The 25,126-nt window shown below is 40.2% G+C and overlaps 1 protein-coding gene and 1 non-coding gene across 3 annotated transcripts in view; both read left to right on the top strand.

Moving 5' to 3' along the window:
• Window positions 1-25,126, top strand: part of PPP2R3A (protein phosphatase 2 regulatory subunit B''alpha) — a 254,163-nt gene that overhangs the window by 33,562 nt on the left and 195,475 nt on the right. The gene's annotated exons all lie outside the window — the stretch shown is intronic.
• On the top strand, window positions 11,326-11,431 carry LOC129554043 (U6 spliceosomal RNA). The gene has a single exon (XR_008685555.2). It is a non-coding gene; the product is annotated as a U6 spliceosomal RNA (small nuclear RNA).

Here is a 25,126-nt window from a genome sequence, read left to right as displayed (position 1 = left end):
ACTATAAAACTCTTAGAGGAAAGCATAGACAGAATAGACTCTTTGACATAAATCGCAGCAAATTCTTTTTTAATATATCTCCCAGAGGAATGAAAATAAAAACAGATGGGACCTAATTAAACTTGAAAGCTTTTGTACAGCAAAGAAACCATAAACAAAACAAAAAGAAAACTGTCAGAATGGGAGAAAATATTTGCAAACAAAACTACTGAAAAGGGATTAATCTCCAAAGTATACAAATAGCTCATGCAGCTCAAATATTTTTAAGAAGAAAGAGACCAAAATAACCTAATCAAAAATGGGCAGAAGATTTAAATAGATAATTCTCTAAAGACATACAGATGGCCAAGAAGCACATGAAAAGATGTTTGGCATTGCTAATTGTTCGAGAAATGTAAATCAGAACAACAATGAATATCACCTCACACTTGTCAGAATGGCCATCATCAAAAAAAAAAATCTATAAAAAATAAGTGCTAGAAAGAGTGAGAAAAGGGAACCCCCCTCCTACACTGTTGGTGGGAATGTAAATTGGTACAGCCACTGAAGAACAAAATGGAGGTTCTTTTAAAAAACTAAAAATAGAACTACCATGTGACCCAGCAATCCCACTCTTGGGCATATACCTGGAGAAAACCATAATTTGAAAAAATACATGCATCCCAGTGTTCACTGAAGCACTATTTATAATAGCTAGGACATAGAAGCAGTCTAAATGTCATTGACAGAGGAATGGATAAGGTAAATGTTGTACATATATACAGTGGCATATTACTCAGCCATAATAAAGAACAAAATAATGCCATTTGTAGCAACATGAGTGGACTTAGAGATTGTCATATGAGTGAAGTAAGTCAGGAATAGAAAGACAAATACCATATGATAGTACTTACATATGTAATCTTAAAAAATGATATAAATGAACTTATAAAACAGAAGTACTAGTCACAGATGTGGAAAACAAACTTATGGTTACTAGGGAATTGGGGGAAGGGATAAATTGGGAGATTGAGATTGACATATACACACTACTGTATATAAAAGAGATAACTAATAAGGACCTGGAGCTTCCCTTGTGGCTCAGATGGTAAAGAGTCTGCCTGCAATGCAAGAGACCCAGTTTCAATCCCTGGGTGGGGAAGATCCCCTGGAGGAGGGCTGGCAGTCCACTCCAGTATTCTTTCCTGGAGTATCCCATAGACAGAGAAGCCTGGTAAGCTACAGTCCATGGGGTCGCATAGAGCCAGACGTGACTGAGCAACCAACACACACACAATAAGTACCTACTTACTGTATAGCACAGGGAACTCTACTCAATACTCTGAAATGGGCTATATGGGAAAAGAAATTTTTTTAACTATGTATATTTATAACAGATTCACTTTTCTGTTTGTTTCAGTTGTATAGCAAAGTTAATCAACTATACTCCAATAAAATTTTTTTAATAAGTAAGTGAGTTTGGAAGTAGTCCCTCTTCTTCTGCTTTTTGGAAGAGTTTAAGAAGGACCATTATACTGTTTTTAAGTGTTGGTCTTAGCTGTAAGTATAGTTTAAATTGTACTCATAGTGGACTGTTGGTTAAAGATGGAACATGTGTGAAACACATGTCAGAATATCGTAAATTAATGAAGCGCATGAAAAATGATAATTCTGTAAACTGTTTCAAGATGCTTTTATGAAATATGTAATTTGCATTCATCTGATCAAAATTTGTATGAAATACCAAGATGTTTCTAATACTTAAAAAATTATGATTAAAAGAAGCTGGGTGAAAGGTATAAGGGAATTCTCTGTATTCTCTTTGTAGTTCTTCTGGAAATCTATAATTATTTCAAGATATAAAGGTTTTTCAATCATTTTAAATATAAAAACATTAGCCAACATGCCTTAGTTTAAAATCATATGCACTCATATATGTATATAACTGGCATTTGCTATTTCCTATTCTTAAAGCTACTGCAGAGAGAAATAATTCAGGTTTGTTAACTAAGTACAAATACAAATAGCAAGGTAAAGATATTTTATTGAATATTATGAAACATAGAAGGGGTCTAATCAAATTAAGATGCTTTCACTTCTAAAATGGATTGTCAGTTGTGGGATTCCATGTGGTGTGAAATAAGAGGTTTGCTCTCGAAAGAATTCATCTTCAACTTACTATACAACTAGTGTTCCAGACAGCTGAATGTTTATTATATCAATAATTGACCATACTCTGTTTAGATACTTAAAATTCTAAAAAGGAAAGATTGAAATAGTTGAAACTGTGAAAAAAAAGTATGGATTATTCTATCCAGTTGACTTTTTGTTTATTGGTGATAAATATCTATAGTATTTGTTTGCTGAGAACTTCTCTCACAGAGTACATGAAGCCATTTTCTCCCTTGATATTTAAAAACTAAACCTCCAAATTATCAAAATAATGTGTAGGCCTAGTCATTGAAATTATACCGATTAATGTCAGATTGTGCCTGGATTCAGAATGGCCAGCCTGGAAAAGACACGTACCATCATCCGAATGTAGGGACAGGATGTGTCACGTAATGTGGCCGTTTAACTGAAGAGCACAGCATTGCTGCTCACTTTCAGAAGGGTAATAGTTTCCCCTCTTTCAATACATGTTGTCACTTTGGTTTTAAACCTGGGCAAATGGATACATGTATTGCACAACTGCCCCATTATAATCAAAGATTACAATGTCCAAAAGATTCTAGGCTGCTTAAAAAAAGAAAAAAATGTTAAGTATCCATTACACAGTGTGAAGTTTTTTGGTTACAGATTAAATGAAGAAAGACCAGGAGAGGGAAGGCAGTAGAGTATTATGAAAGCAAGAGCTGAAAGAAAAATGGAGACAGAATATCAGTGAAGGTTTATGTTTGAATGTCATAGAAAATGATTAGCTATAAGGAATAAATATCCACTTAAAGATATATTAGTAAAAATGTTATTTATAGTAAAAATATACAGAGAGCATATCAGTTTACTATAATTTTAGAAACTGAGCATACTGCTCTTTCTCTCTGTATTATATGTACTCTTTTCTTAACCCCTGCTTCTCCTGCCATGTTACTCATTATGAATGCCCCCAAGCGGTGGTCTAAAAAGGAAAGATTTAAACACTTGAAAATAAGAAAAAGGTAAAATAAGGGTTATTCTATCCAACTGGCTTTTTGTTACAGCCTTCAGTTCTGTAGACTTTAAGACCCAGAGCTCTCAGCTAATTGACAATGTTTCAGTGCTTTAATTCCAAGTCCCCACTAGAGAAAACAACGTTGGCCTACCTTGAGTCAACTAAACTTGATCAGATATTGGAAAGCATGTGACTCATAAAGTTGTCCCACCTAGCCTGTGAATAAGGCAAGTCTCTAAGAAGTAGGCTGTTCTATAGAGAACATCTATGCTGCTGCTAAGTCACTTCAGTCGTGTCCGACTCTGTGTGACCCCATAGATGGCAGCCCACCAGACTCCCCCGTCCCTGGGATTCTCCAGGCAAGAACACTGGAGTGGGTTGCCATTTCCTTCTCCAATGTGTGAAAGTGAAAAGTGAAAGTGAAGTCGCTCAGTCATGTCTGACTCAGAGCGACCCCATGGACTGCAGCCTACCAGGATCTTCCGTCCATGGGATTTTCTAGGCAAGAGTACTGGAGTGGCTTGCCATTGATATTCTGTATCTCTTGTTCAGTATATAGAAGAGAAGACCAGTTTGAGAAGGAATGGATTAGTGCCCTGAGCTCTGAGAAAAAGAGGGGATTATAGAATATGTACGCCCCCACACAAAAAGATAAAGAGTGTAATAGTCTCCTAAGTGTAATCTTCCTAGGAAGATTGGTCAGTTTGCATAAATCTCAGCAGTATCTTTCTGGATCCATCTCTTAGAGTAATGGCAGTCAAAAACAAAACAAAATGGGACCTATTCAAACTTAAAAGCTTTGCACAGCAAAAGAAAACTAAACAAAACAAAAGACAGCCCTCAGAATGGGAGAAAATATTTGCAAAGCAACTGACAAGGGATTAACCTCCAAAATATACGTGCAGCTTGGTATCAAAAAACCCAAACAACAAAGCAACCCATTCAAAAAAATGGATAGAAAATCTAAATAGACATTTCACCAAAGAGAACATTTCAGGTAGCCAAAAAGCACATGAAAAGATATTCAACATTGCTAATTACTGGAAAATGGCAAATCGAAACTTCAGTAAGGTATCACCTCACACCAGTCAGAATGACCATCATCAAAAAGTCTGCAAGTAATAAATGCTGGAGAGTGTAGAGAAAAAGGAACCCTCCTTCACTGTTTGTGGGAATGTGAATATGTACCCACTATAGAGGACAGTACAGAGGTTCTTTAAAAAACTAAAAACAGAGCTGCCATATGATCCTGCAGTCCCCCTCCTGGGCATATATCCAGAAAGACTGTAATTCGAAAAGATCCATGCACCCCAGTGTTCACTACAGCACTGTTTACAATAGCCAAGACATGGAAGCAACCAAAATGCCTATCGAGGGATGAATGGAGATATAATATATATGTGTGTATATGCATATATACATACACATATACTTACATATACATATACATACAGTGGAATGTTGTGTGCATACTCAGTTGCTAAGTCGTATCCAACTCTTTGCAACCCCATGGACTCTAGCCTGCCAGGCTCCTCTGTCCATGGGATTTTCCAGGCAAGAATACTGGAGTGAGTTGCCATTTCCTCCTCCAGGGGATCTTCCCAACCCAAGGATTGAACCCATGTCTCCTATATTGGCAGGCACATTCTTTACCACTGAGCCACCAGGGAAGCCACAGTGAAATATTCAGTTCAGTTCAGTTTCTCAGTCGTGTCTGACTCTTTGCGACCCCATGAATTGCAGCACACCAGGCCTCCCTGTCCATCACCAACTCCCAGAGTGAAATATTACTCAGCATTAAAAAGAATGAAATTATGTCATTTGCAGCAACATGGATGGATCTAGAAATTATTCTAAGTGAAGTAAGTCAGAGAAAGATAAATAGTCCACAGTATCACTTATATTTGGAATCTAAAAAAAAGGTACCAATAAATATATATGTGTAACTGAATCACTTTGCTGTACACCTGAAACAAACACAAAGCTGTAAACCACATATACTTAAATTTTAAAATATTTTTTCAAAAGAAAGAAAATAAAAACAAATGATATAAATGAACTTACATACAAAACAGAAATAGGCCCATAGACATAGAAAAACTTATCATTACCAAAAGGAAAAGAGGGAGTAGGGATGAATTAGGAGTTTGGAATTAACATATACACACTGCTGCTGCTGCTGCTGCTGCTAAGTGGCTTCAGTCGTGTCCGACTCTGTGCGACCCCATAGACGGCAGCCCACCAGGCTCCGCCATCCCTGGGATTCTCCAGGCAAGAACACTGGAGTGGGTTGCCATTTCCTTCTCCAAAGTGTGAAAGTGAAAGTGAAGTCCCTCAGTCTTGTCTGACTAGTAGCGACCCCACTACTTTATATAAAATACATAACCACCAAGCACCTACTGTATAACACAGAGAACTATACTCAATATTTTGTAGTTACCTATAAGGAGAAAGAATCTGAAAAAGAATATATATGTTTGTATATATATATGAACATATAGGGGCTTCCCAGGTGGTACTAGTGGTAAAGAACTCGCCTGCCATTGAAGGAGAAATGAGAGATGTGGGTTTGATCCCTGGGTTGGAAAGATTCCCTGGAAAAGGGCATGGCAACCTACTCCAGTATTCTTGCCTAGAGAATCCCGTAGATAGAGGAGCCTGGCAGGTTACAGTCCACAGGGTCGCAAGGAGTCAGACACTACTAAAGTGACAATATGCACATGTATGTGTAACTGAATCATGTTGCTGTACATTTGAAAGTAACACAACATTGTAAATCACCTCTGCTTCAGTTTAAAAAAAATCAATTAGGTCAGTTTACAAAATGAACCACCCACTGTCCATTCTATAACCCTACTCAACTTTGTTGTCCCGATAATCTTTATAACTGCTTCCCATCCAACAGGAATGAGGGCCTTGGGAGATGAGATAAAGTAAATGATTAAAACTTTACGAATATAACCAAAAATTTCCATAAGACCTGTAGTATAATGTCTGTCAAGGTGTAGATAGATACCTTGGTCTAAAGTCTGTTTCCCAGCTATAGACATGATAAAAGTTTGTTTAAGCAGATGATAGATCAGACTGGAAAGCTCCATTAAGTCCCATCCAGCTCATCAAACTTGGTAAGCACCATCATTCAGATGTCCTGGTCCTCCCACTCCAAAGTAATGGGGTTGGGATTGTCTTGAGCCCCTCATGCATAGTATAGGTGAGTAGTAGCAAGGGAATTCATAAGGAGGAGCACTGCCAGGGGTAGATGTACAGAGTGACAGTACTAACCAGCAGAAGTACTGGTTAAGTACTGGTTAATGGTACCATTTACCAGTGCGGATGTGTCACTTTTCTTAGGGACCAAGACCTAGTTGGCAGAATGTTTTCAGATGCTTCAGTAAGAAAATACCTGTACAGGAATGCATTCTGTAGGATTTGGACATCTGTTACTTAAGATTGGAGATCAGGGTGGTACAGTTCAGTCACTCAGTCGTATCCAACTCTTTGCGACCCCATGAATCACAGCACGCCAGGCCTCCCTGTCCATCACCAACTCCCGGAGTTCACTCAAACTCATGTCCATCGAGTCGGTGATGCCATCCAGCCATCTCATTCTCTGTCGTCCCCTTCTCCTCCCACCCCCAATCACTCCCGGCATCAGAGTCTTTTCCAGTGAGTCAACTTGTCACATGAGGTGGCCAAAGTATTGGAGTTTCAGCTTTAGCATCAGTCCTTCCAATGAACACCCAGAACTGATCTCCTTTAGGATGGACTGGTTGGATCTCCTTGCAGTCCAAGGGACTCTCAAGAGTCTTCTCCAACACCACAGTTCAAAAGCATCAATTCTTCGGCGATCAGCTTTCTTCACAGTCCAACTCTCACATCCATACATGACCACTGGAAAAACCATAGCCTTGACCAGACAGAACTTTGTTGGCAGAGTAATGGCTCTACTTTTTAATATGCTGTCTATGTTGGTTATAACTTTCCTCCCAAGGAGTAAGCGTCTTTTAATTTCATGGCTGCAGTCAGCATCTGCAGTGATTTTGGAGCCCAAAAAAATAAAGTCTGACACTGTTTCCACTCTTTCTCCATCTATTTCCCATGAAGTGATGGGACCAGATGCCATGATCTTCGTTTTCTGAATGTTGAGCTTCAAGCCAACTTTTTCACTCTCCTCTTTCACTTTCATCAAGAGGCTTTTTAGTTCCTCTTCACTTTCTGCCATAAGAGTGGTACATGGCCCCCTTATTGGTGAACCAGAAATCTATTGATGAGTAGACTTTTATGAAAGAGCTTTCCTAGCAATAGTACAAGTATAGTCAATCCTGCTTTTGGCAGGCAGCCTTTCTCAGTGTATATTGGGAGGGAGTGGTGCTGCGTCTTGCAGCTCTAGTGGATTGTCTTCTGTATATTGTCTCTCAGTATTTTGTCATATGGCCAGGGACACTGGTCTCAGATAAAGGGCATGTGCTAAACCTCTTTATCAGGTAAAATGAAGGTTAGGCTAAGCAGTTATCAGAAGTGTCCAAGAGGGCCACCTCATTCTAGACAGTGTCAGTCAGTCCCTCCTGAAACCAGTTTTCTAAAAAAAAAAAAAAATAGCTAGTTTTAAAAGGTGACTTTGTTCCCAGTCCAAGTCTTATCTGAAGAATCAGAAATGGTAGTATATTAGCAAATTGCTTCCTTCACTTCCTCATTAAGTTCTTTCTCTATACCAAGCGCTGTACTGGTGTTGGGATACTGTAATGAACAAGCATACAAGATCCCTTCTTCTGTGGAGATTACATTCTGTTGCAGGAATGTGTTCAGTTCAGTTCAGTCGCTCAGTCATGTCTGACTCTTTGTGACCCCATGAATCACAGCACGCCAGGCCTCCCTGTCCATCACCAACTCCCGGAGTTCACTCAAACTCATGTCCATCGAGTCAGTGATGCCATCCAGCCATCTCATTCTCTGTCGTCCCCGTCTCCTCCCACCCCCAATCCCTGCTAGCATCAGACTCTTTTCCAGTGAGTCAGCTCGTCGCATGAGGTGGCCAAAGTATTGGAGTTTCAGCTTCAGCATCAGTCCTTCCAATGAACACCCAGGATCGATCTCCTTTAGAATGGACTGGTTGGACCTCCTCGCAGTCCAAGGGACTCTCAAAAGTCTTCTCCAACACCACAGTTCAAAAGCATCAATTCTTTGGCGATCAGCTTTCTTCACAGTCCAACTCTCACAATCCATACACGACCACCGGAAAAACCATAGCCTTGATTAGACGGACCTTGGTTGGCAAAGTAATGTCTCTGCCTTTCGATATGCTATCTAGGTTGGTCATAACTTTCCTTCCAAGGAGTAAGTGTCTTTTAATTTTTGCATTAGTTGGATGCAGTCTTAAAAATGACAGAATGATTTCTGTTCGTTTCCAAGGCAAACCATTCAATATTACAGTAATCCAGGCCTTTGCCCCAAACAGTAACGCTGAAGAAGCCGAAGTTGAACGGTTCTATCAAGACCTTTTAGAACTAACACCCAAAAAAGATGTCCTTTTCATTATAGGGGACTGGAATGCAAAAGTAGAAAGTCAAGAAACACCTGGAGTAACAGGCAAATTTGGCCTTGGAGCACAGAAGGAAGCAGGGCAAAGGCTAATAGAGTTTTGCCAAGAGAATGCACTGGTCATAGCAAACACCCTCTTCCAACAACACAAGAGAAGACTCTACACATGGACATCACCAGATGGTCAACACTGAAATCAGATTGATTATGTTCTTTGCAGCCAAAGATGGAGAAGCTGTATACAGTTAGCAAAAAAAAGACCAGGAGCTGACTGTGGCTCAGATCATGAACTCCTTATTGCCAAATTCAGACTTAAATTGAAGAAAGTAGGGAAAACCACTAGACCATTCAGATATGACCTCAATCAAATCCCTTATGATTATACAGTGGAAGTGAGAAATAGATTTGAGGGACTAGATCTGATAGAGTGCCTGATGAACTCTGGACGGAGGTTCATGACATTGTACAGGAAACAGGGACCAAGACCATCCCCATGGAAAAGAAATGCAAAAAAGCAAAATGGCTGTCTGAGGAGGCCTTACAAATAGCTGTGAAAAGAAGAGAAGTAAAAAGCAAAGGAGAAAAGGAAAGATATAAGCATCTGAATGCAGAGTTCCAAAGAATAGCAAGGAGAGATAAGAAAGCCTTCCTCAGTGATCAATGCCAAGAAATAGAGGAAAACAACAGAATAGGAAAACAAGAGATCTTTTCAAGAAAATTAGAGATATCAAGGGAACATTTCATGCAAAGATGGGCTCGATAAAGGACAGAAATGGTATGGACCTAACAGAAGCAGAAGATATTAAGAAGAGGTGGCAAGAATACACAGAAGAACTGTACAAAAAAGATCTTCATGACAAAGGTAATCACGGTGTGATCACTGACCTAGAGCCAGACATCTTGGAATGTGAAGTCAAGTGGGCCTTAGAGAGCATCACTACGAACAAAGCTAGTGGAGGTGATGGAATTCCAATTGAGCTATTTCAAATCCTGAAAGATGATGCTGTGAAAGTGCTGCACTCATTATGCCAGCAAATTTGGAAAACTCAGCAGTGACCACAGGACTGGAAAAGGTCAGTCTTCATTCCAATCCCAAAGAAAGGCAATGCCAAAGAATGCTCAAACTACCGCACAGTTGCACTCATCTCACACGCTAGTAAAGTCATGCTCAAATTGCAGGGATAAATATATTAAATGTGTAAACAATAAATAAAATAATTATAGATACTGATAACTGCTGATACATACAGTAAACTGAGTAATGGGTTGAAAGTGAAAGCTGCTCAGTCGTGTCTGACTCTTTGAAACCCCATTGACTATGCAGTCCATGGAATTCTCCAGGCCAGACTACTGGAGTGTGTAGCCTTTTCCTTCTCCAGGGGCTCTTCCCAACCCAGGGATCGAACCCACGTCTTCCGCATTGCAAGCAGTTTCTTTACCAGCTGAGCCACAAGGGAAGCCCAAGTATACTGGTGTGGGTAGCCTATCCCTTCTCCAGTGGATCTTCCTGACCCAGGAATTGAACTGGGGTCTCCTGCATTGCAGGTGGATTCTTTACCAACTTAGTTCTCAGGGAAGGGTATAGAGTAATAAAACGGGACCTTGGTCAAGGAAGAAATGTTTATTGGAGGAACCAAAACAGAGGCAAAGGAAGAACGGAACAAAATGAGGTCAGGAAAGTGGTAAGTAGATTCTGGAGCTACATTTGGCCATGGCAGAGGAGTTTAGATTTTGTTCAGAATGGAGTAGGTAACCATTGTTGTTGTTCAGTCGTTCAGCAGTGTCTGACTCTTTGCAACACCATGGATTGCACTCCAGACTTCCCTGTCCTTCACCATCTCCCAAAGTTTGCTCAAACTCATGTCCATTGAGTCGGTAATGCCATCCACCCATCTCATTCTCTGTCAGCCCTTCTCCTGCCTTCAGTCTTTCCCAGCATCAGGGTTTTTTCCAATGAGTCAGCTCTTCCCATCAGGTGGCCAGTGTGTTGAAGCTTCCGCATCAGTCCTTCCAGTGAGTATTCAGGGTTGATTTCCTTTAGGATTGGCTGGTTTAATTTCCTTGCAGTCCAAGGGACTCTCAAGAGTCTTCTCCAGCAATCCAGTTTGAAGGCATCAATTCTTTGGCACTCAGTCTTTTTTATTATCCAGTTCTCAACGTCTGTACATGGCTACTGGAAAAATCTTAGCTTTGACTATATGAACCTTTGTAGGCAAAATAATGTCTTTGCTTTTTAATACACTGTCTAGATTTGTCATTGCTTTTCTTCCAAGGAGTGAGTGTCTTTTAATTTCATGGCTACAGTCATCGTCCATATTGATTTTGGAGCCCAAGAAAATAAAGTCTGTAACTGTTTCCATTGTTTCCCCATCTATTTGCCATGAAGTGATCGGACTAGATGCCATGATCTTTGTTTTTTGACTGTTGACTTTTAAGCCAGCTTTTTCACTCTCCTTTTTCACTTTTATCAGTTCAGTTCAGTCACTCGGTCGTGTCGACTCTTTGTGACCCCATGAATCACAGCACGCCAGGCCTTCCTGTCCATCACCAACTCCCGGAGTTCACTCAAACTCATGTCCATCGAGTCGGTGATGCCATCTAGCCATCTCATTCTCTGTCGTCCCTGTCTCCTCCCACCCCCAATCCCTCCTAGCATCAGACTCTTTCGGCAGCACATATACTAAAATTGGAACGATACGGAGAAGATTAGCATGGCCCCTGCGCAAGGATGACACGCAAATTCGTGAAGCGTTCCACTTTCATCAAGAGGCTCTTTAATTCCTCTTCGCTTTCTGCCATAAGGGTAGTGTCATCTGCATATCTGAGGTTATTGGTATTTCTCTCAGCAGTGTTCATTCCAGCTTATGCTTCATCCAGCCTGGCATTTCACATGATGTACTCTGCATATAAGTTAAATAAGCAGGGTGACAACATACAGCCTTGACGTACTCCTCTCTCAATTTGGAACCAGTCTGTTTTTGTTTTGAACAACCAATTTGTTGTTCTGACTGTTCTAACTGTTGCATCTTGACCTGAATACAGGTTTCTCAGGAGGCAGGTCAAGTGGTCTGGTATTCCCATCTCTTCAAGAATTTTCCACAATTTGTTGTGATCCACACAGTCACAGGCTTTAGCATAGTCAATGAAGCAGAAGTAGATGTTTTTCTGGAATTCTCTAGCTTTTTTGTGATGCAACGGATGTTGGCAATTTGATCTCTGGTTCCTCTGCCTTGGACATCTGAAAGTTCTTGGTTCACATACTGTTGAAGCCTAGCTTGGAGAATTTTGAGCATGAGCTTGCTAGCATGTGAAATGAGTGAAGTTGTGTGGTAGTTTGAACATTCTTTGGCATTACTTTTCTTTGGGATTGGAATGAAAACTGACCTTTTCCAGTCCTGTGGCCACTGCTAAGTTTTCCAGATTTGCTGGCATATTGAGTGCAGTACTTTTAACAGCATCATCTTTAGAATTTGGAATAGCTCAGCTGGAATTCCAACAGCTCCACTAGTTTTGTTCGTAGTGATGCTTCACTTGAACACACTCCAGGATGTCTGGTCTAGGTGAGTGATCACATCATTGTGGTTATCTGGGACATGAAGATATTTTTTGTATAGTTCTGTGCATTCTGACTACCTCTTCATAATATCTTCTGTTTCTGTTAGGTCCATATCATTTATGTCCTTTATTGTACCCATCTTTGCATGAAATGTTCCCTTGGTAGCTCTAATTTTCTTGAAGAGATCTCTAGTCTTAGCCATTCTGTTGGTTTCCTCTATTTCTTTGCATTGTTCACTTAAAAGGGCTTTCTTATGTCTCCTTGATAGTCTCTGGAATTCTGCATTCAGATGGGTATATCTTTCCTTTTCTCTTTTGCCTTTTGCTTCTCTTTTCTCAGCTATTTGTAAGGCCTCCTCAAACAACCATTTTGCCTTTTTGCATTTCTTTTTCTTGGGGATGGTTTTGATCACTGTCTCCTAGACAGTGTTAGAAACCTCCATCCATAGTTCTTCCGGCACTCTATCAGATTTAATCCCTTGAATCTGTTTGTCACTTTCACTGTATAATCATAAGGGATTTGATTTAGGTCATACCTGAATGGCCTGGTGGTTTTCCCTATGTTCTTCAATTGAAGTCTGAATTTTGTAGTAAGGAGTTCATGATCTGAGCCACAGTCAGTTCCCGTCTTGTTTTTGGTGACTGGTAACCATTGTAGCATTTTAAACAGGAGTGTGATTCACTGATTTGTATTGCTCTAAATGTGCTGTTTGGAAAATTACTGGAGTATGGAGAGGCAACATTGAAAGCAGAGAGACCAGTTAGAAGGCCATAATGGTAGTGCAGGTAATACAGCTGGGTAATTTGGGCCAAGATTGTAGCAGGATTCTAATTAGAAGTGGTCAAAATTGAGAGAGGTTTTGGCAATAGGGTTGATAGGCCTTAGTGAGCTTATTGGAGATGGAAATGGCAACCCTCTCCAGTATTCTTGCCGGGAAAATCCTGTGGACAGAGGAGCCTGGCAGGCTACAGTCCATGGGGTTGCAAAGATTCAGATATGACTGAGTGACTGAGCACAGTGAGTTTATATCCTCGGTATGGCCATCAAATATGTCAAGATGGCCATTGCACTTTTTTGGACTTACAAACACCTATCAAGGTATCTGTAAAAAGATCTATTGCCCCCATAAGTTATTCCGGTTGTGTGTGTACCAGCGATACTGGGTTGTCTGTGTATACAGTAAGGAATTAGTAACAAGTAAACCCTTGCTGGACCTCATCTACAGGGAAACAGAGGGTCCTTAGTCCCACATGTAGAATGCCAACTGAATGAAGACCTTTGGGAGTGTCTCAGGTTCTCATGTCCTTCAGGCTGAAAGACAGGTGGTGAGGCAGGCTTGGTGGTGGCCCTAGACTTGGACTTGTCAGCTCAGTCTAACATAACCATATGTATGCCCAGAAAATACAAAGCAAGTCCTGAACAATCTCACTTGTTCTGTTACAGCAAATAACTCTGTTTATTCTCATCTCTCCTACTCTCAGATTACCAACTCTGTGGTCAGCCTCTATACCCACTTCTAGCCTTCTTGTTTGGACACCCATTATGTCTCCCCTTGGAATCTGGTTCTCACCTCTGCTTTCCTATCTGATCTCAGCATCCTCTTTCCCAGCTCCCTACTCTCCCAAACACAACCTGTTAAATTTTTTTCTGCTGAAGTTGTGGCCATAGAGGCCCACTAGACGCTGTGGCTCAGACTTGTGCCCCAAGGATTGTTTTGTTTAGTTGGGTACTACTTTCCAGCCCAAAAGACCACAACCTTTTGCCTGAGATTGACTTAAAGATAGACAAGTGCTTCCTGCACTCTTCCAGTGGGCAGGCTCAGAGATTTGCTGAATCTGTGCAAAAGTGAACCAATGATCTTATTTATAGTATGATTTCAACTGAGATACATTAAGGTTGATTAAATAGAGGGGATCAATTGGCTCAATAAATAAGATATCAAAACTGTATCCAGGGCACAAAGAAATGGGGAAGTACTGGGTTCTTTTGAGAGACACGTGAAAACTGAAAATTGTCAGTTCAAAATAATCTGCATTTACTTCTTGCCTGTAGAAATTTCATTTGGGCTGTTCCAGATATTTCCATTTGCTCTGTTTCTCTCCCCCAGTTGAATTTTGCGGTGCTCCACAGCATCTAACAGTTCATATAGTAAGAAAATAACACTGAATTCCTGTTTTATGCTGTGCACTGGCTCCACATTTGGGATATAAGGATGAGTAAATTGCAGTGGCTTCTGACTCATTTCTACTTCTGCTTCCCTGATCTGTCACACTGCCACCTGAATCCCATCATCTCCGTTCCTGAGAAACTTAGCAGTGCTGTAAATGCTTAATAAATACCTTGTAAATAAATAGAAATTATTTCCAAGTTTCATTTATTCAGAGAATCTTTGCACTAAACTTTTGTATTTCTTTTCCTCCAAATCAAATCTCATATTTCACACTTACTAATACATTAATTTTTTTCTTGCCCTGATGGTTGTAGCCCTTTCATGTTTACAGTCTTCTGCATTTTTCATTTCCTTCATTGATTTAATCTTATAGCTCTCTTGTTCTAAAGAAAAAAAATTAAGCTACGTGCTTGACTTTATGGCATGTCTTATGTATAGCTCTGCTTCTGGATATGATGCCATGTATATATATGCCTTTAGTTATTTCTAAGCTTTATTATTGAACAAGCCCATTGTCTTAATTATGCTTATAAAGTTTGGTAATATACTTGTGATCTAAAGTTCAGATAGGTATCATTAACATACTTCATTGGTCCTTAAGGGTCTACATTTTACTCTGTTAATGTATCTTATGTATTTTGTTTGGCTACTTTATGTGTCACAATTTCATCATTCACTAGTAAATTTATTAAGTTATCAAGGTTTCTGAAACACAAAATTGAGATTAAATAAGAACCTTTTATGTTCTTTTTATCCAGGTTACTACAAAGAACTTCAGTGTTCTATAGATTTAAGTCCATCCTTCCTTTTTCACTCCTTCTGTTCTTCCTTCCTTCTTGCCATCCTTCCATCTTTCTGTCCTTCCAGCCTTTTTTTCTCTTTCTTGTTCCTGCTGAGATTTGAGATATTTCCTTCCCTATATATTGAGAAATCTGAAATTATGGCAGGGACTCAAGTACTGTCTATCCCAGCTCCTTTGGCTTTAATATGGACATGGTATAAGACAGAGGGGTTTTCATGTTAGAGAAAATTATGCTCAGTCAGTTTTTCCACTTTCTAAGTATGTAATATGAGCAAGTTTGTTGTTTTTTTTTAAACTTAGACTCAGTTTATTCATCTGTGAAATAGAGCTAACACTGTGTTCAGTGCTGGCATAAAAATAGATTAGAAAATGCATTTAAGTGTTCAACACAATACCTAGCATATGAATACTTTTAAAGTGATAATACTAATCTTCCCTTTGCAAGTCCAGTTCAAGAAGGATCAGTCAGCACAGCAACATGCCTCTGCTTCTCCCTTCCAGGCATTCACACATACCTCTCCCCTGCATCTAAGGAATAAAGCCCACAGTAAGAGTACTCGAAGAAGTATTCCTAGTTCTCTTTCTTGCTGTCTCATTATCTGCTGATGATGGTAGCATAATTCCTGCAGAGGAATTCTTTTGCCTGATGAATGACCATCTTCTTGACTTTGCCAGTAGAGTCCTAGAGAGGATATTCTTACTCTGAAAGTAAAAGTCACTTCAGTCATGTTCGATTCTGTGGTCCTTTGGACTGTAGCTCTCCAGGTTCCTCTGTCCTTATAATTCTCCAGGCAAGAACACTGGAGTGGATTGCCATTACCTTCTCCAGGGGATCTTCCCAACCCAGGGATTAAACCCAGGTCTCCTGCATTGCAGACAGATTCTTTACCAACTGAGCCACCAGGGGAGCCCACTTACTCTCAGCTAACTAGCACATTTTGGGTAAATGCTATTCCTTCAGATGTGTGGCTCTTAAACTATACTTTTGGATGTTCTAAAGGCTTCCCTGGTGGCTCAGAGGTTAAAGCGTCTGCCTCGAATGCGGGAGACCCGGGTTCGATCCCTGGGTCGGGAAGATCCCCTGGAGAAGGAAACGGTAACCCACTCCAGTATTCTTGCCTGGAGAATCCCATGGACGGAGAAGCCTGGTAGGCTACAGTCCACGGGGTCGCATAGAGTCGGACACGACTGAGCGACAGAACGGAACGGAAAGGCTTAGGGTAAGATCTTGGGAGAAAGTGGCTGAGTCAGAATAGAGAACAAGATCAGTATACTTAACATTGTAGAGAAAAGGTCAAGAACCGAAGAGGCCAGGATATCAGATGGATTATCTGTTTGACTGTCAAAATCAATAAGAAATACACTAGAAATACTATTGGAGTGACAGTGAGCCAAAAGCTAAAATCAAGGAATGAAAGGGAGTGACTTTGGGGAGCCTTAAATCCTGCAATAGGAAGGCAGGTGGGTGATAGAATTGAATGGTATATGACTCAGAGCAGGGGATTTAGGGGGAGGGCAGGCAGAGAAGCAATGCAAAACAAGAAGGGCTCCTACCAGGCCTCATGTTTGAAGGGTATGGAAAAGAGTCGTCATCTAAGAGGGCTACAGGGAAAGCAGCATCCTCAGGGGAAAGTACAGATTCAATTTAAATAAGAAAGTAGAGGAAGTTGAAGAAAGTGTCAGAGAAGAGATCCAAGATCTGGGGAATTTGCTGATGTCTACACATGTGTTCTGTAGGGCTCAGTGGATGGGTTACAATTTCTGGAGATAGGATAGAAGCTTGGAGTCCATCGTCGTCATCATCATCATCTCTCCCTTGCATACATCCTCAGGTCCTTGCCTCCCTCTCACTTCAGCAGCCTTGCCTGGCTAATCCACAGCACTGATTAAATCCAATTCTTTGCCTGTTCCATGCCTATAAAACCATGTGGCTGGGCGCTTGTCAAATTAATGAACATAACCTCAAATGGGCCCATAATGCTGCCTGGCAATCATACTAGATTTCCCTAGTCATTTTCCGTTTCATTTCCCCTAGATGATTATTGCATGTCTTCAGTCTCCTTATGTGTTTCACTGTCTCCTCCCTACTCTTCACTTTCAACTGTTGACCTTACTTCCTAGTTCAGAAAAGAAACAGAAGAAAAGAGCTTTCAAAAACTTTCACCACCATACCTACCCACTCTTTGCCATAGTATCCATATACTCTGCTTTCTTTCCTGTTAATCTAAGTGCTTTGTAATTCTTTCTCTTATATCAGTTTTACCCTCTCTGAGTCATTGTCTTATACATGAAAATATGTTTCTATTGCATGTTTAAAATATGCAATCTTAAAAATAATTATCCTTGACTCCACCTTCTTCTCTAACTATTGCTTTATTTCAGTTAAACTTCACAGCAAAACTTCTTGGAAGAGTTGTCTATATTCTATCGCTAGTTTCTGTCTTCCCATTCTTTGTTTTTTTTAACTCAGTTCAGTTCAGTTCAGTCGCTCAGTCGTGACCGACTCTCCGCGACCCCATGAATCACAGCACGCCAGGCCTCCCTGTCCATCACCAACTCCCGGAGTTCACTCAAACTCATGTCCATCGAGTCGTTGATGCCATCCAGCCATCTCATTCTCTGTCATCCCCTTCTCCTCCTGCCCCCAATCCTTCCCAGCATCAGAGTCTTTTCCAGTGAGTCAACTCGTCGCATGAGGTGGCCAAAATATTGGAGTTTCAGCTTCAGCATCAGCCCTTCCAATGAACACCCAGGATTGATCTCCCTTAGAATGGACTGGTTGGATCCAGCACCACAGTTCAAAAGCATCAATTCTTCGGCGATCAGCCATATTTCTGCTTCCCAAATTTCATCAACACATTTCTCTATATTTACCTGGTTTAACATTCAGGAACAGAGTTAACCACTCTCTCCTCCTTGAAATACCTTATTCACTTTAAAATATTTGTCAAGAACTATGCGATATCTTAGATTTTACCCTGTTTATAAGCCAACATTGTAGCTTGCCAGTTTCATGAATGGTGTGAGGTGAATGTGATAACCACTACACGACAGAAACTCCATTAGTTTCATGAATGGTGGCAGAAGGCACAAGACTTCTGGATTAGAGACAGGTAAGCTGTCTGTAATAAACACAGCAATAGCAGTGGCCACAGTAGGAGCCTTTTTGTACTGGTTCCCTTAGCCCCAGTCACTCTGAGGCAATGCGAAAGGGGGCAAACTACAGCTACCGGCATGGTAGGTTGTGTTATTAGAAAGGAAGCCTGATCTTAGAGAATGCAAATCTTTCATGATGGGTAGGTAGCATGCCTTCTCTTTGCTCCAGAGGGAGGCAGTATCAAGTATTCAAGGTCGTTTGCTATACAGACATTCTTGAAAAAGATCATATGGAACTGTCATATTATATAAAACATCTTATCACTAATTATCACGACAGGCAGTGCCTTGCTGGCAATGTGTACAGAAACATGAGAGGCCATGGAGAACTGTCTCACAGTTCCTCCCTCTCTGACCACTTCTTTTCTGTCTTCTCTGCTGATTCCGCTTCATTCCCTCAGACTCTTAAGTATTGTAGCTACTACTCCACTGTAGCCATTAGCTCATGTAGCTACTTAATTTAAATTTTCAACTATTTAGTTGCATTAACCATATTTCAGGTGTTCGATAGCCATGTGAATGGCACAGATATATAAAATATTTCATCATCTCAGACAGTTCTATTGAATAGCACCTAGGCTTAGCCTTGGTTGGTTCTTTCTTATTCTGTTCCTGTATAGAAACATAGATTTCTATAGAATCTTAAAGAATAAGGTTTATTGTAGGATATATATGTATTTATTTTCTTTCTATATTTCCTCCCTTGGTGATCTCATCTAGTCTCAAGGCTTTAACTATGAGTCTTGGATTTATACCAGCCTAAATCTCTCCCCAGAAGTCTAGGTTTAATTCTCTAACAGCGTTCTGCACATCTTTATCTGAATGTCTAGTAGGCACCTCAAAAGTAACAGCCAAAATTGAATTACTGACTTTCTTGCCACTACTGCTTCATCTCCCACCAATGAATTGGTTCTTCCTGCAGTCTTCCCAGTCTGAATTATCTCAGTTTTCTTCTTCTAATTGTTCAGGAAAACAAACAATGGTTAAAAAAAAAAAAAAATCAACCCTTAGATTCACCCTTGACCTCTCTCTTTTCCACAAAGCTCTCACATGTGTCCCATTGGCTCTTGTTTCAAAATATATCCAGAATCTGACTTTTCACCTTTCCTCTGCTGTCACTTGGTTCAAGCCAACATCATCTTTTGCCTGGAATATTCTAGGCAAATTTGGCCTCCTTTTTTGGTCTACCTACTTCTACCCCTGTCCCCTGTAGTCTGTTCCCATAAGAGCAACTAAAATGATCTTGTTTTAAAAGTAAGTCAGATCATGTAATTTCTCTGCTTAAAATTCCTTAGTAGCTTCCTATCTCACTCAGTCAAAGTCAAAGTCTGGTCACACTGGCACTCTCACCTTGCTGAAATAGTAAGACATGTTCCCACCTCAGAGCCTGTATATTTGGGATTCTTTCTACCACGCCCCCTTCCCCCCAACCAAGCTCCACACATGTGCTTTTTCCCTCATGACTGACTTATTGAAGAGACCTGGCCAGTTGTCTTACAGAATGAGCCATATCATGAACTTCTCTGTTTACCTGTGGTGGTTTAAAACTTATTTCTCTATTGCCTATATTTCCTATAATTGAATGTTAAATCTGAAAGTTTGATTAAAACTAAATATTCTTGGCAAGAAAAGTCCATGCATGATATTCAGGCTTCATATTGCATACAATTGGGAGGTACATATTATCTGATTATCCCACCATTAGTGATTCTAAGTTTAACTAAGGTATTATGGTGGTGACTTTCAGATCCCTTCATTATAAATTTATATTTTTACCTTTGTGATTAACAATCTGAATGATGAATGTTATTTTTTTAATCACATGATTTTTAAGAATAATTTTGAGCTATTTGTATTTTTACAAATAAAATATGTTTTAGAGATCCATCCAATATATATTGGGTTGGCCAAAGAGTTCATTCAGTTTTTTTCTGTAAGATGGCTTTAGTAGGGCTTAGTGTATTTAACTTCATTCAACACAATTCTGTTAGGTTGTATTGTTACAGCTGTCATATCAGCGCACATTTTTTAGAAAACTTACAAAAACAGGTGAATTTTTGTGTAGCCATTTTAATATTGAAAATGGAAGAAAAGAAGCAGTATTTTCAGCATATTATGCTATATTATTTCAAGAAAAGTAAAAACACAACTGAAATGTGAGGAAAGATTTTTGCGGTGTATAGAGAAGGTGCTATGACTTATTGAACATGTCAAGTGAAAAGTGAAAGTCACTCAGTCATGTCTGACTCTTTGCGACCCCATGCACTATACAGCCCGTGGAATTCTCCAGGCCAGAATACTGGAGTGGGTAGCCTTTTCCTTCTCCAAGGGATCTTCCCAACCCAGGGATTGAACCCAGGTCTCCCGCATTGCAGGTGGATTCTTTACCAGCTGAGCCACAAGGAAAGCCAAAGAATACTGGAGTGGGTAGCCTATCCCTTCTCCAGCAGATCTTCCCAACCCAGGAATCAAACTGGGGTCTTCTCATTGCAGGTGGATTCTTTACCAACTGAGCTATGAGGGAAGCCTGAACATGTCAAAAGTAGTTTGCAAAGTTGCATGCTAGAGATTCTTTGCTGGACGATGTTTTATGGTAGAACAGTTGAAGTTGATAGCGATCAAACTGAGACATCAGTTAAGAACAATCAACACTACACTAAGGGAGATAGCCAACTTAGTCAAAATATCCAAATCAGTAAACATTTGAAAGTCATTTACACCAGCTTGGTTATGTTAAATTGCTCCGATGTTTGGATTCCACATATGTTAAGTGAAAAAGAACTTCTTTACCATATTTACACATGTGATTCTCTACTGAAACATAACCAAAACATTCCGTTTTTTAAGACAAATTGTGATAGGTGATGAAAAGTAAATACTGTACAATAATGTGGAACAGAAGAGATCATGGGGCAAGCGAAATGAACCACCAACAACCACACCAAAGACCAGTGTTCACCCAAAGAAGGTGATGTTGTGTATATGGTGGGATTGGAAGGGAGTCCTCTGTTATGACCTCCTTCCAGAAAACTAAATGATTAATTCCAGCAGGTAATGCTCCCAGTTAGACCAGCTGAAAGCAGCAGTTGATGATAAGTGTCCAAAATTTGTGAACAGAAGCTCATAATCTTTCAGCAGGATTAGCAACACTGTGTGTTTCTTTGATGATCAGGCAAAAACTGTTACAGCTTGACTGGGAAATTCTGATTCATCCACCATATTCATCAGATACTGCAACTTCAGATTTCCATTTATTTCAGTCTTTAAAAAATTCTCTTAATGGAAAAATTGCAATTCTCTAAAAGACTGTAAAAAGCAGCTGGAACAGTTCTTTGCTCAAAAAGAGAAAAAGTTTTGCAAAGATAAAATTATGAAGTTGCCTGAAAAATGGCAGAAGATAGTGGAACAAAACAGTGAATACATTGTTCAATGAAGTCCTTGGTGAAAATGAAAAATGTGTCTTTTATTTTTACTTAAAAACAGAAGGAACTTTTTGGCCAACTCAGTAAAGCAGATAACAGCAGAGCTATTCTAATTGCAGTGGGAAATGGCGAGTATTGGCAGCTTCCAGGGGAACTCTGACTAGCTCAGTTTGTAATTCACAGAGCCCAGCCAAGCACTGGAGGAAGCGAGGCCTGAAGAGGGTCCATGAAGTCTTAAGGTGGCCTAGCATCTTAAGAGAAAAGTTCCGTGTGCTTTGTGTTAGAGCACAGTGTGTCACTTCCTGGGAAAGCCGTGGTTATGGATGGTCACCAGAATGGCACTTGGTTTTTCCCTGGCAGTCCACCCACTGCTTTTGGTTGTCTGGGTGCTGTCTTTGACATTCTATCTGTTCTACAGATGTGAAGATTTGAAATTACTTCATTTTTAGTGTGTGTTGGACTGCAGTCTTTTTTTTTTTTCCGGCTTCCCTTTTGGAAATTCTTCATCCACAAAGAATTCCAGAATCAGACATTATTCATCTTATGTCTGGAACACTAAAGTCTCATGAGCTTCCATGTCTGTCTTCTTTCCACCTTTAAAATATTGAAAATACTGCCACAGCTGAAGTCGGTTTTATTATTTGCTTGCTGCTTGCTTCCTTTATGCACCTTTCTTACCGTAGAGCTTTAATGTGCCTTAGTAAAGAGCTGCACAAGTCAATTTGGTATGTCCACAGATTGTATCTAGTATGTATGCCATTGATTTTAATTTTCATGAAAAGGTGTTTTCCTGTCTTAAGTGGAAAAGGCAGATAATAAACTATAATTGTCTCACTTTTGTTTTAAAATATGATAAATATTTGCAAAATTCCACATGTCTATTTATGTGTATGTTTATGTGTGTGTTGAAAGTCAAAAAGGGGAAAAATCTTCATATTGATACTGTCTCTGGGTGTGATCTTTATTTTCCTCTTGGTATTTTCTTTCTCTTTTTTTTCCAGCAGTCATGTCTTATTTCTACAGTCATTACTTTTACAAAGATTAAAACGGTTGTTTAAGAAATAAGCAGTTATAATTTCAATCTGTCAAATCCAAGCCACGTTCAAAGCAGTTGCAGACTCCTCCTCAGCTACTGCCATCCATGCCATCTTTGGGGTTTTTTCTCTGGTCTGTTATCGTCCCATTCAAGCAAGTTTTCCCCTGACTCAGGCTTCTATTTATTTTACTCCAGGTTCCTGGTCATCACCTAGAATTGCCCACTTCCCTCTGGAGAGCTTCTCTGCTCACTTGTACCACAATAAACTTGTCAGAAAAAGAAAGGTGGATGTAAAAATCATGTTCTAAGAGAAACTGTCACTAGAATGTGATTTCCATCAAGGCCCAGAAGTGCCCCCTCAGTATACCCCTGTATACCCCAGTTGAATGAATTGATTTATTCTTTTTGCCTCATTTATTTTGTAAGGTCCTACAGAAAGGAGCTTTGCTTGTTTTCTGTGATACCCTAAACATTTTGGGTACTTAGTATACATTAATAAATAGTCCTTTTTTCTTTTTAAAGATCCATAATTACCCATAAAACTGAATGTAGGATCTGTTGTCAGCTTTGGCCAGAATTTGTACTTGCACAGGGATACAGAAAAGAACAGGCTTTAAAGATAACTTATGGACTTCCCTTGTGACTCCGTGGTAGAGAATCTGCCTGCCAGTGCAGGAGACACAGGTCCAATCCCTAATCGGGGAAGACCCCACATGCTGTGGAGCAACTAAGCCCGTGCACCACAACTTTTGAGCCTGTGCTCTAGAACCCGGAAGCCACGACTCCTGAGCCCTCGTGAGGCTCCACAGTAAGAGAAGCCACAACAGTGAGTAGCCCCTGCTCCCCACACCTAGAGAAAAGTCCACGCAGCAAGAGAGACCCAGCATCAAAAAGAAAGAAATTTTTAAAAAGAAATAAAGTTAACTTATATTCAGATCGTACTCATAGATTTGTGATCACGAGTAGTCACATAAGCCTTTGAACTGCCTTCATTTACAGCCTCACTGATTCTCTTCTGAAGTCTCTCTGCAGAGCCCTTCTACCTGCTCTGACTGGCTTTGGTCTTGCTTCCCCAGCTCTGTCCTCCGCAGCACTACGCAGTGATTCGCCCACAGTGTAAACCTGACTGAGTCCCCCTCACCCCCACTGAAGCCGCTCGGGGATTCTCTGATGCTGTTGCCTCTTCCCCACCCCTTTAGTGGTAGCACCTAGAAGCCTCTCTTCACACTTGACATTGAAATAACACCAAACTCCCAGGAGCTCCTCATACCTCCCAGGCCATCTCCTGCCTGGCCCTCTTTATCCACAAGGCATCTTCCCTTTCTTTCAGCAGCCACTACTTCTGCTCCATTCCAAACTGGGCTTGGCAGTCCTGCTCTCTGGGGTACCTTCCTTGATATAAAAAATATTCTTTTCTCTGCCTACTTATACTATAAGCTCGCTTGAGGCAGAATTATAGGATTTGTAGTTTACTTGTCTTGAAGAGTACCTGGCTTGATAGTAGCATCAAATGTTTATTAAACTGGGTTGTATACATGTTCTTCTAAATCATCCAAATGATTTTCATCTGACAGAATGTGATTTTATCTTTATATGATCTTCTCCAAAATAAGAAAAGCCATAGAAAAGGGAAATATATGAATCAGAGTAACTTAAAGTACTACCAGCAACGGTGATGCTTTGGAATGCATTATAGAGAATTTTTAAATTATAAAATGGTCAAAGCTTAACCACCAGACTTCCCAGGTAGCTCAAAGGTAAAGAATCCACCTACCAATGCAAGAGATGCAGGAGACTCCAGTTTGATCCCTGGGTTGGGAAGATTCCCTGGAGAAGGAAATGGCAACCCACTCCAGTATTCTCGTCTGTCAAATCACATGAGCAGAAGAGCCTGGGGGCTACAGTCCATGGGGTTGCAAAGAGTCAGACACGACTGAGTGAGTGAGCGTGCATGCATGCACAAAATTTAACTTCATGATTTGCCACTTAGAGCCAATACTCAGAAATCAGTAGTTTTGCAAATTACATACATTAAAAATTAATAGCTAGTTCAGGGACTTCCCTGGTGGTCCAGTGGCTGAGACTCCGTACTCCTAATGCAGGGGGCCCAGGTTTGATCCCTTGTCAGGGAACTAGGTCCCACATGCTATAACTAAGAGTTCACATGCCACAACTAAAGCTCTTGTGTGCCTCAGCTAAAACCCAGCACATTCTAATAAATAAATACTTTTTAAAAATTAATAGCCAGTTCATTGTGCTTCCCACATCAAAAAATACAAAATAGTTTTTAGGTAAAATATTGCTTTTTTGTAATTC

Source organism: Moschus berezovskii, chromosome 1, assembly GCF_049115385.1.
Source record: "Moschus berezovskii isolate FMDL1 chromosome 1, NW_MosBer_1.0, whole genome shotgun sequence".
NCBI classification, from domain to species: domain Eukaryota; kingdom Metazoa; phylum Chordata; class Mammalia; order Artiodactyla; family Moschidae; genus Moschus; species Moschus berezovskii.
This window is presented reverse-complemented; position numbering and strand designations above follow the sequence as displayed.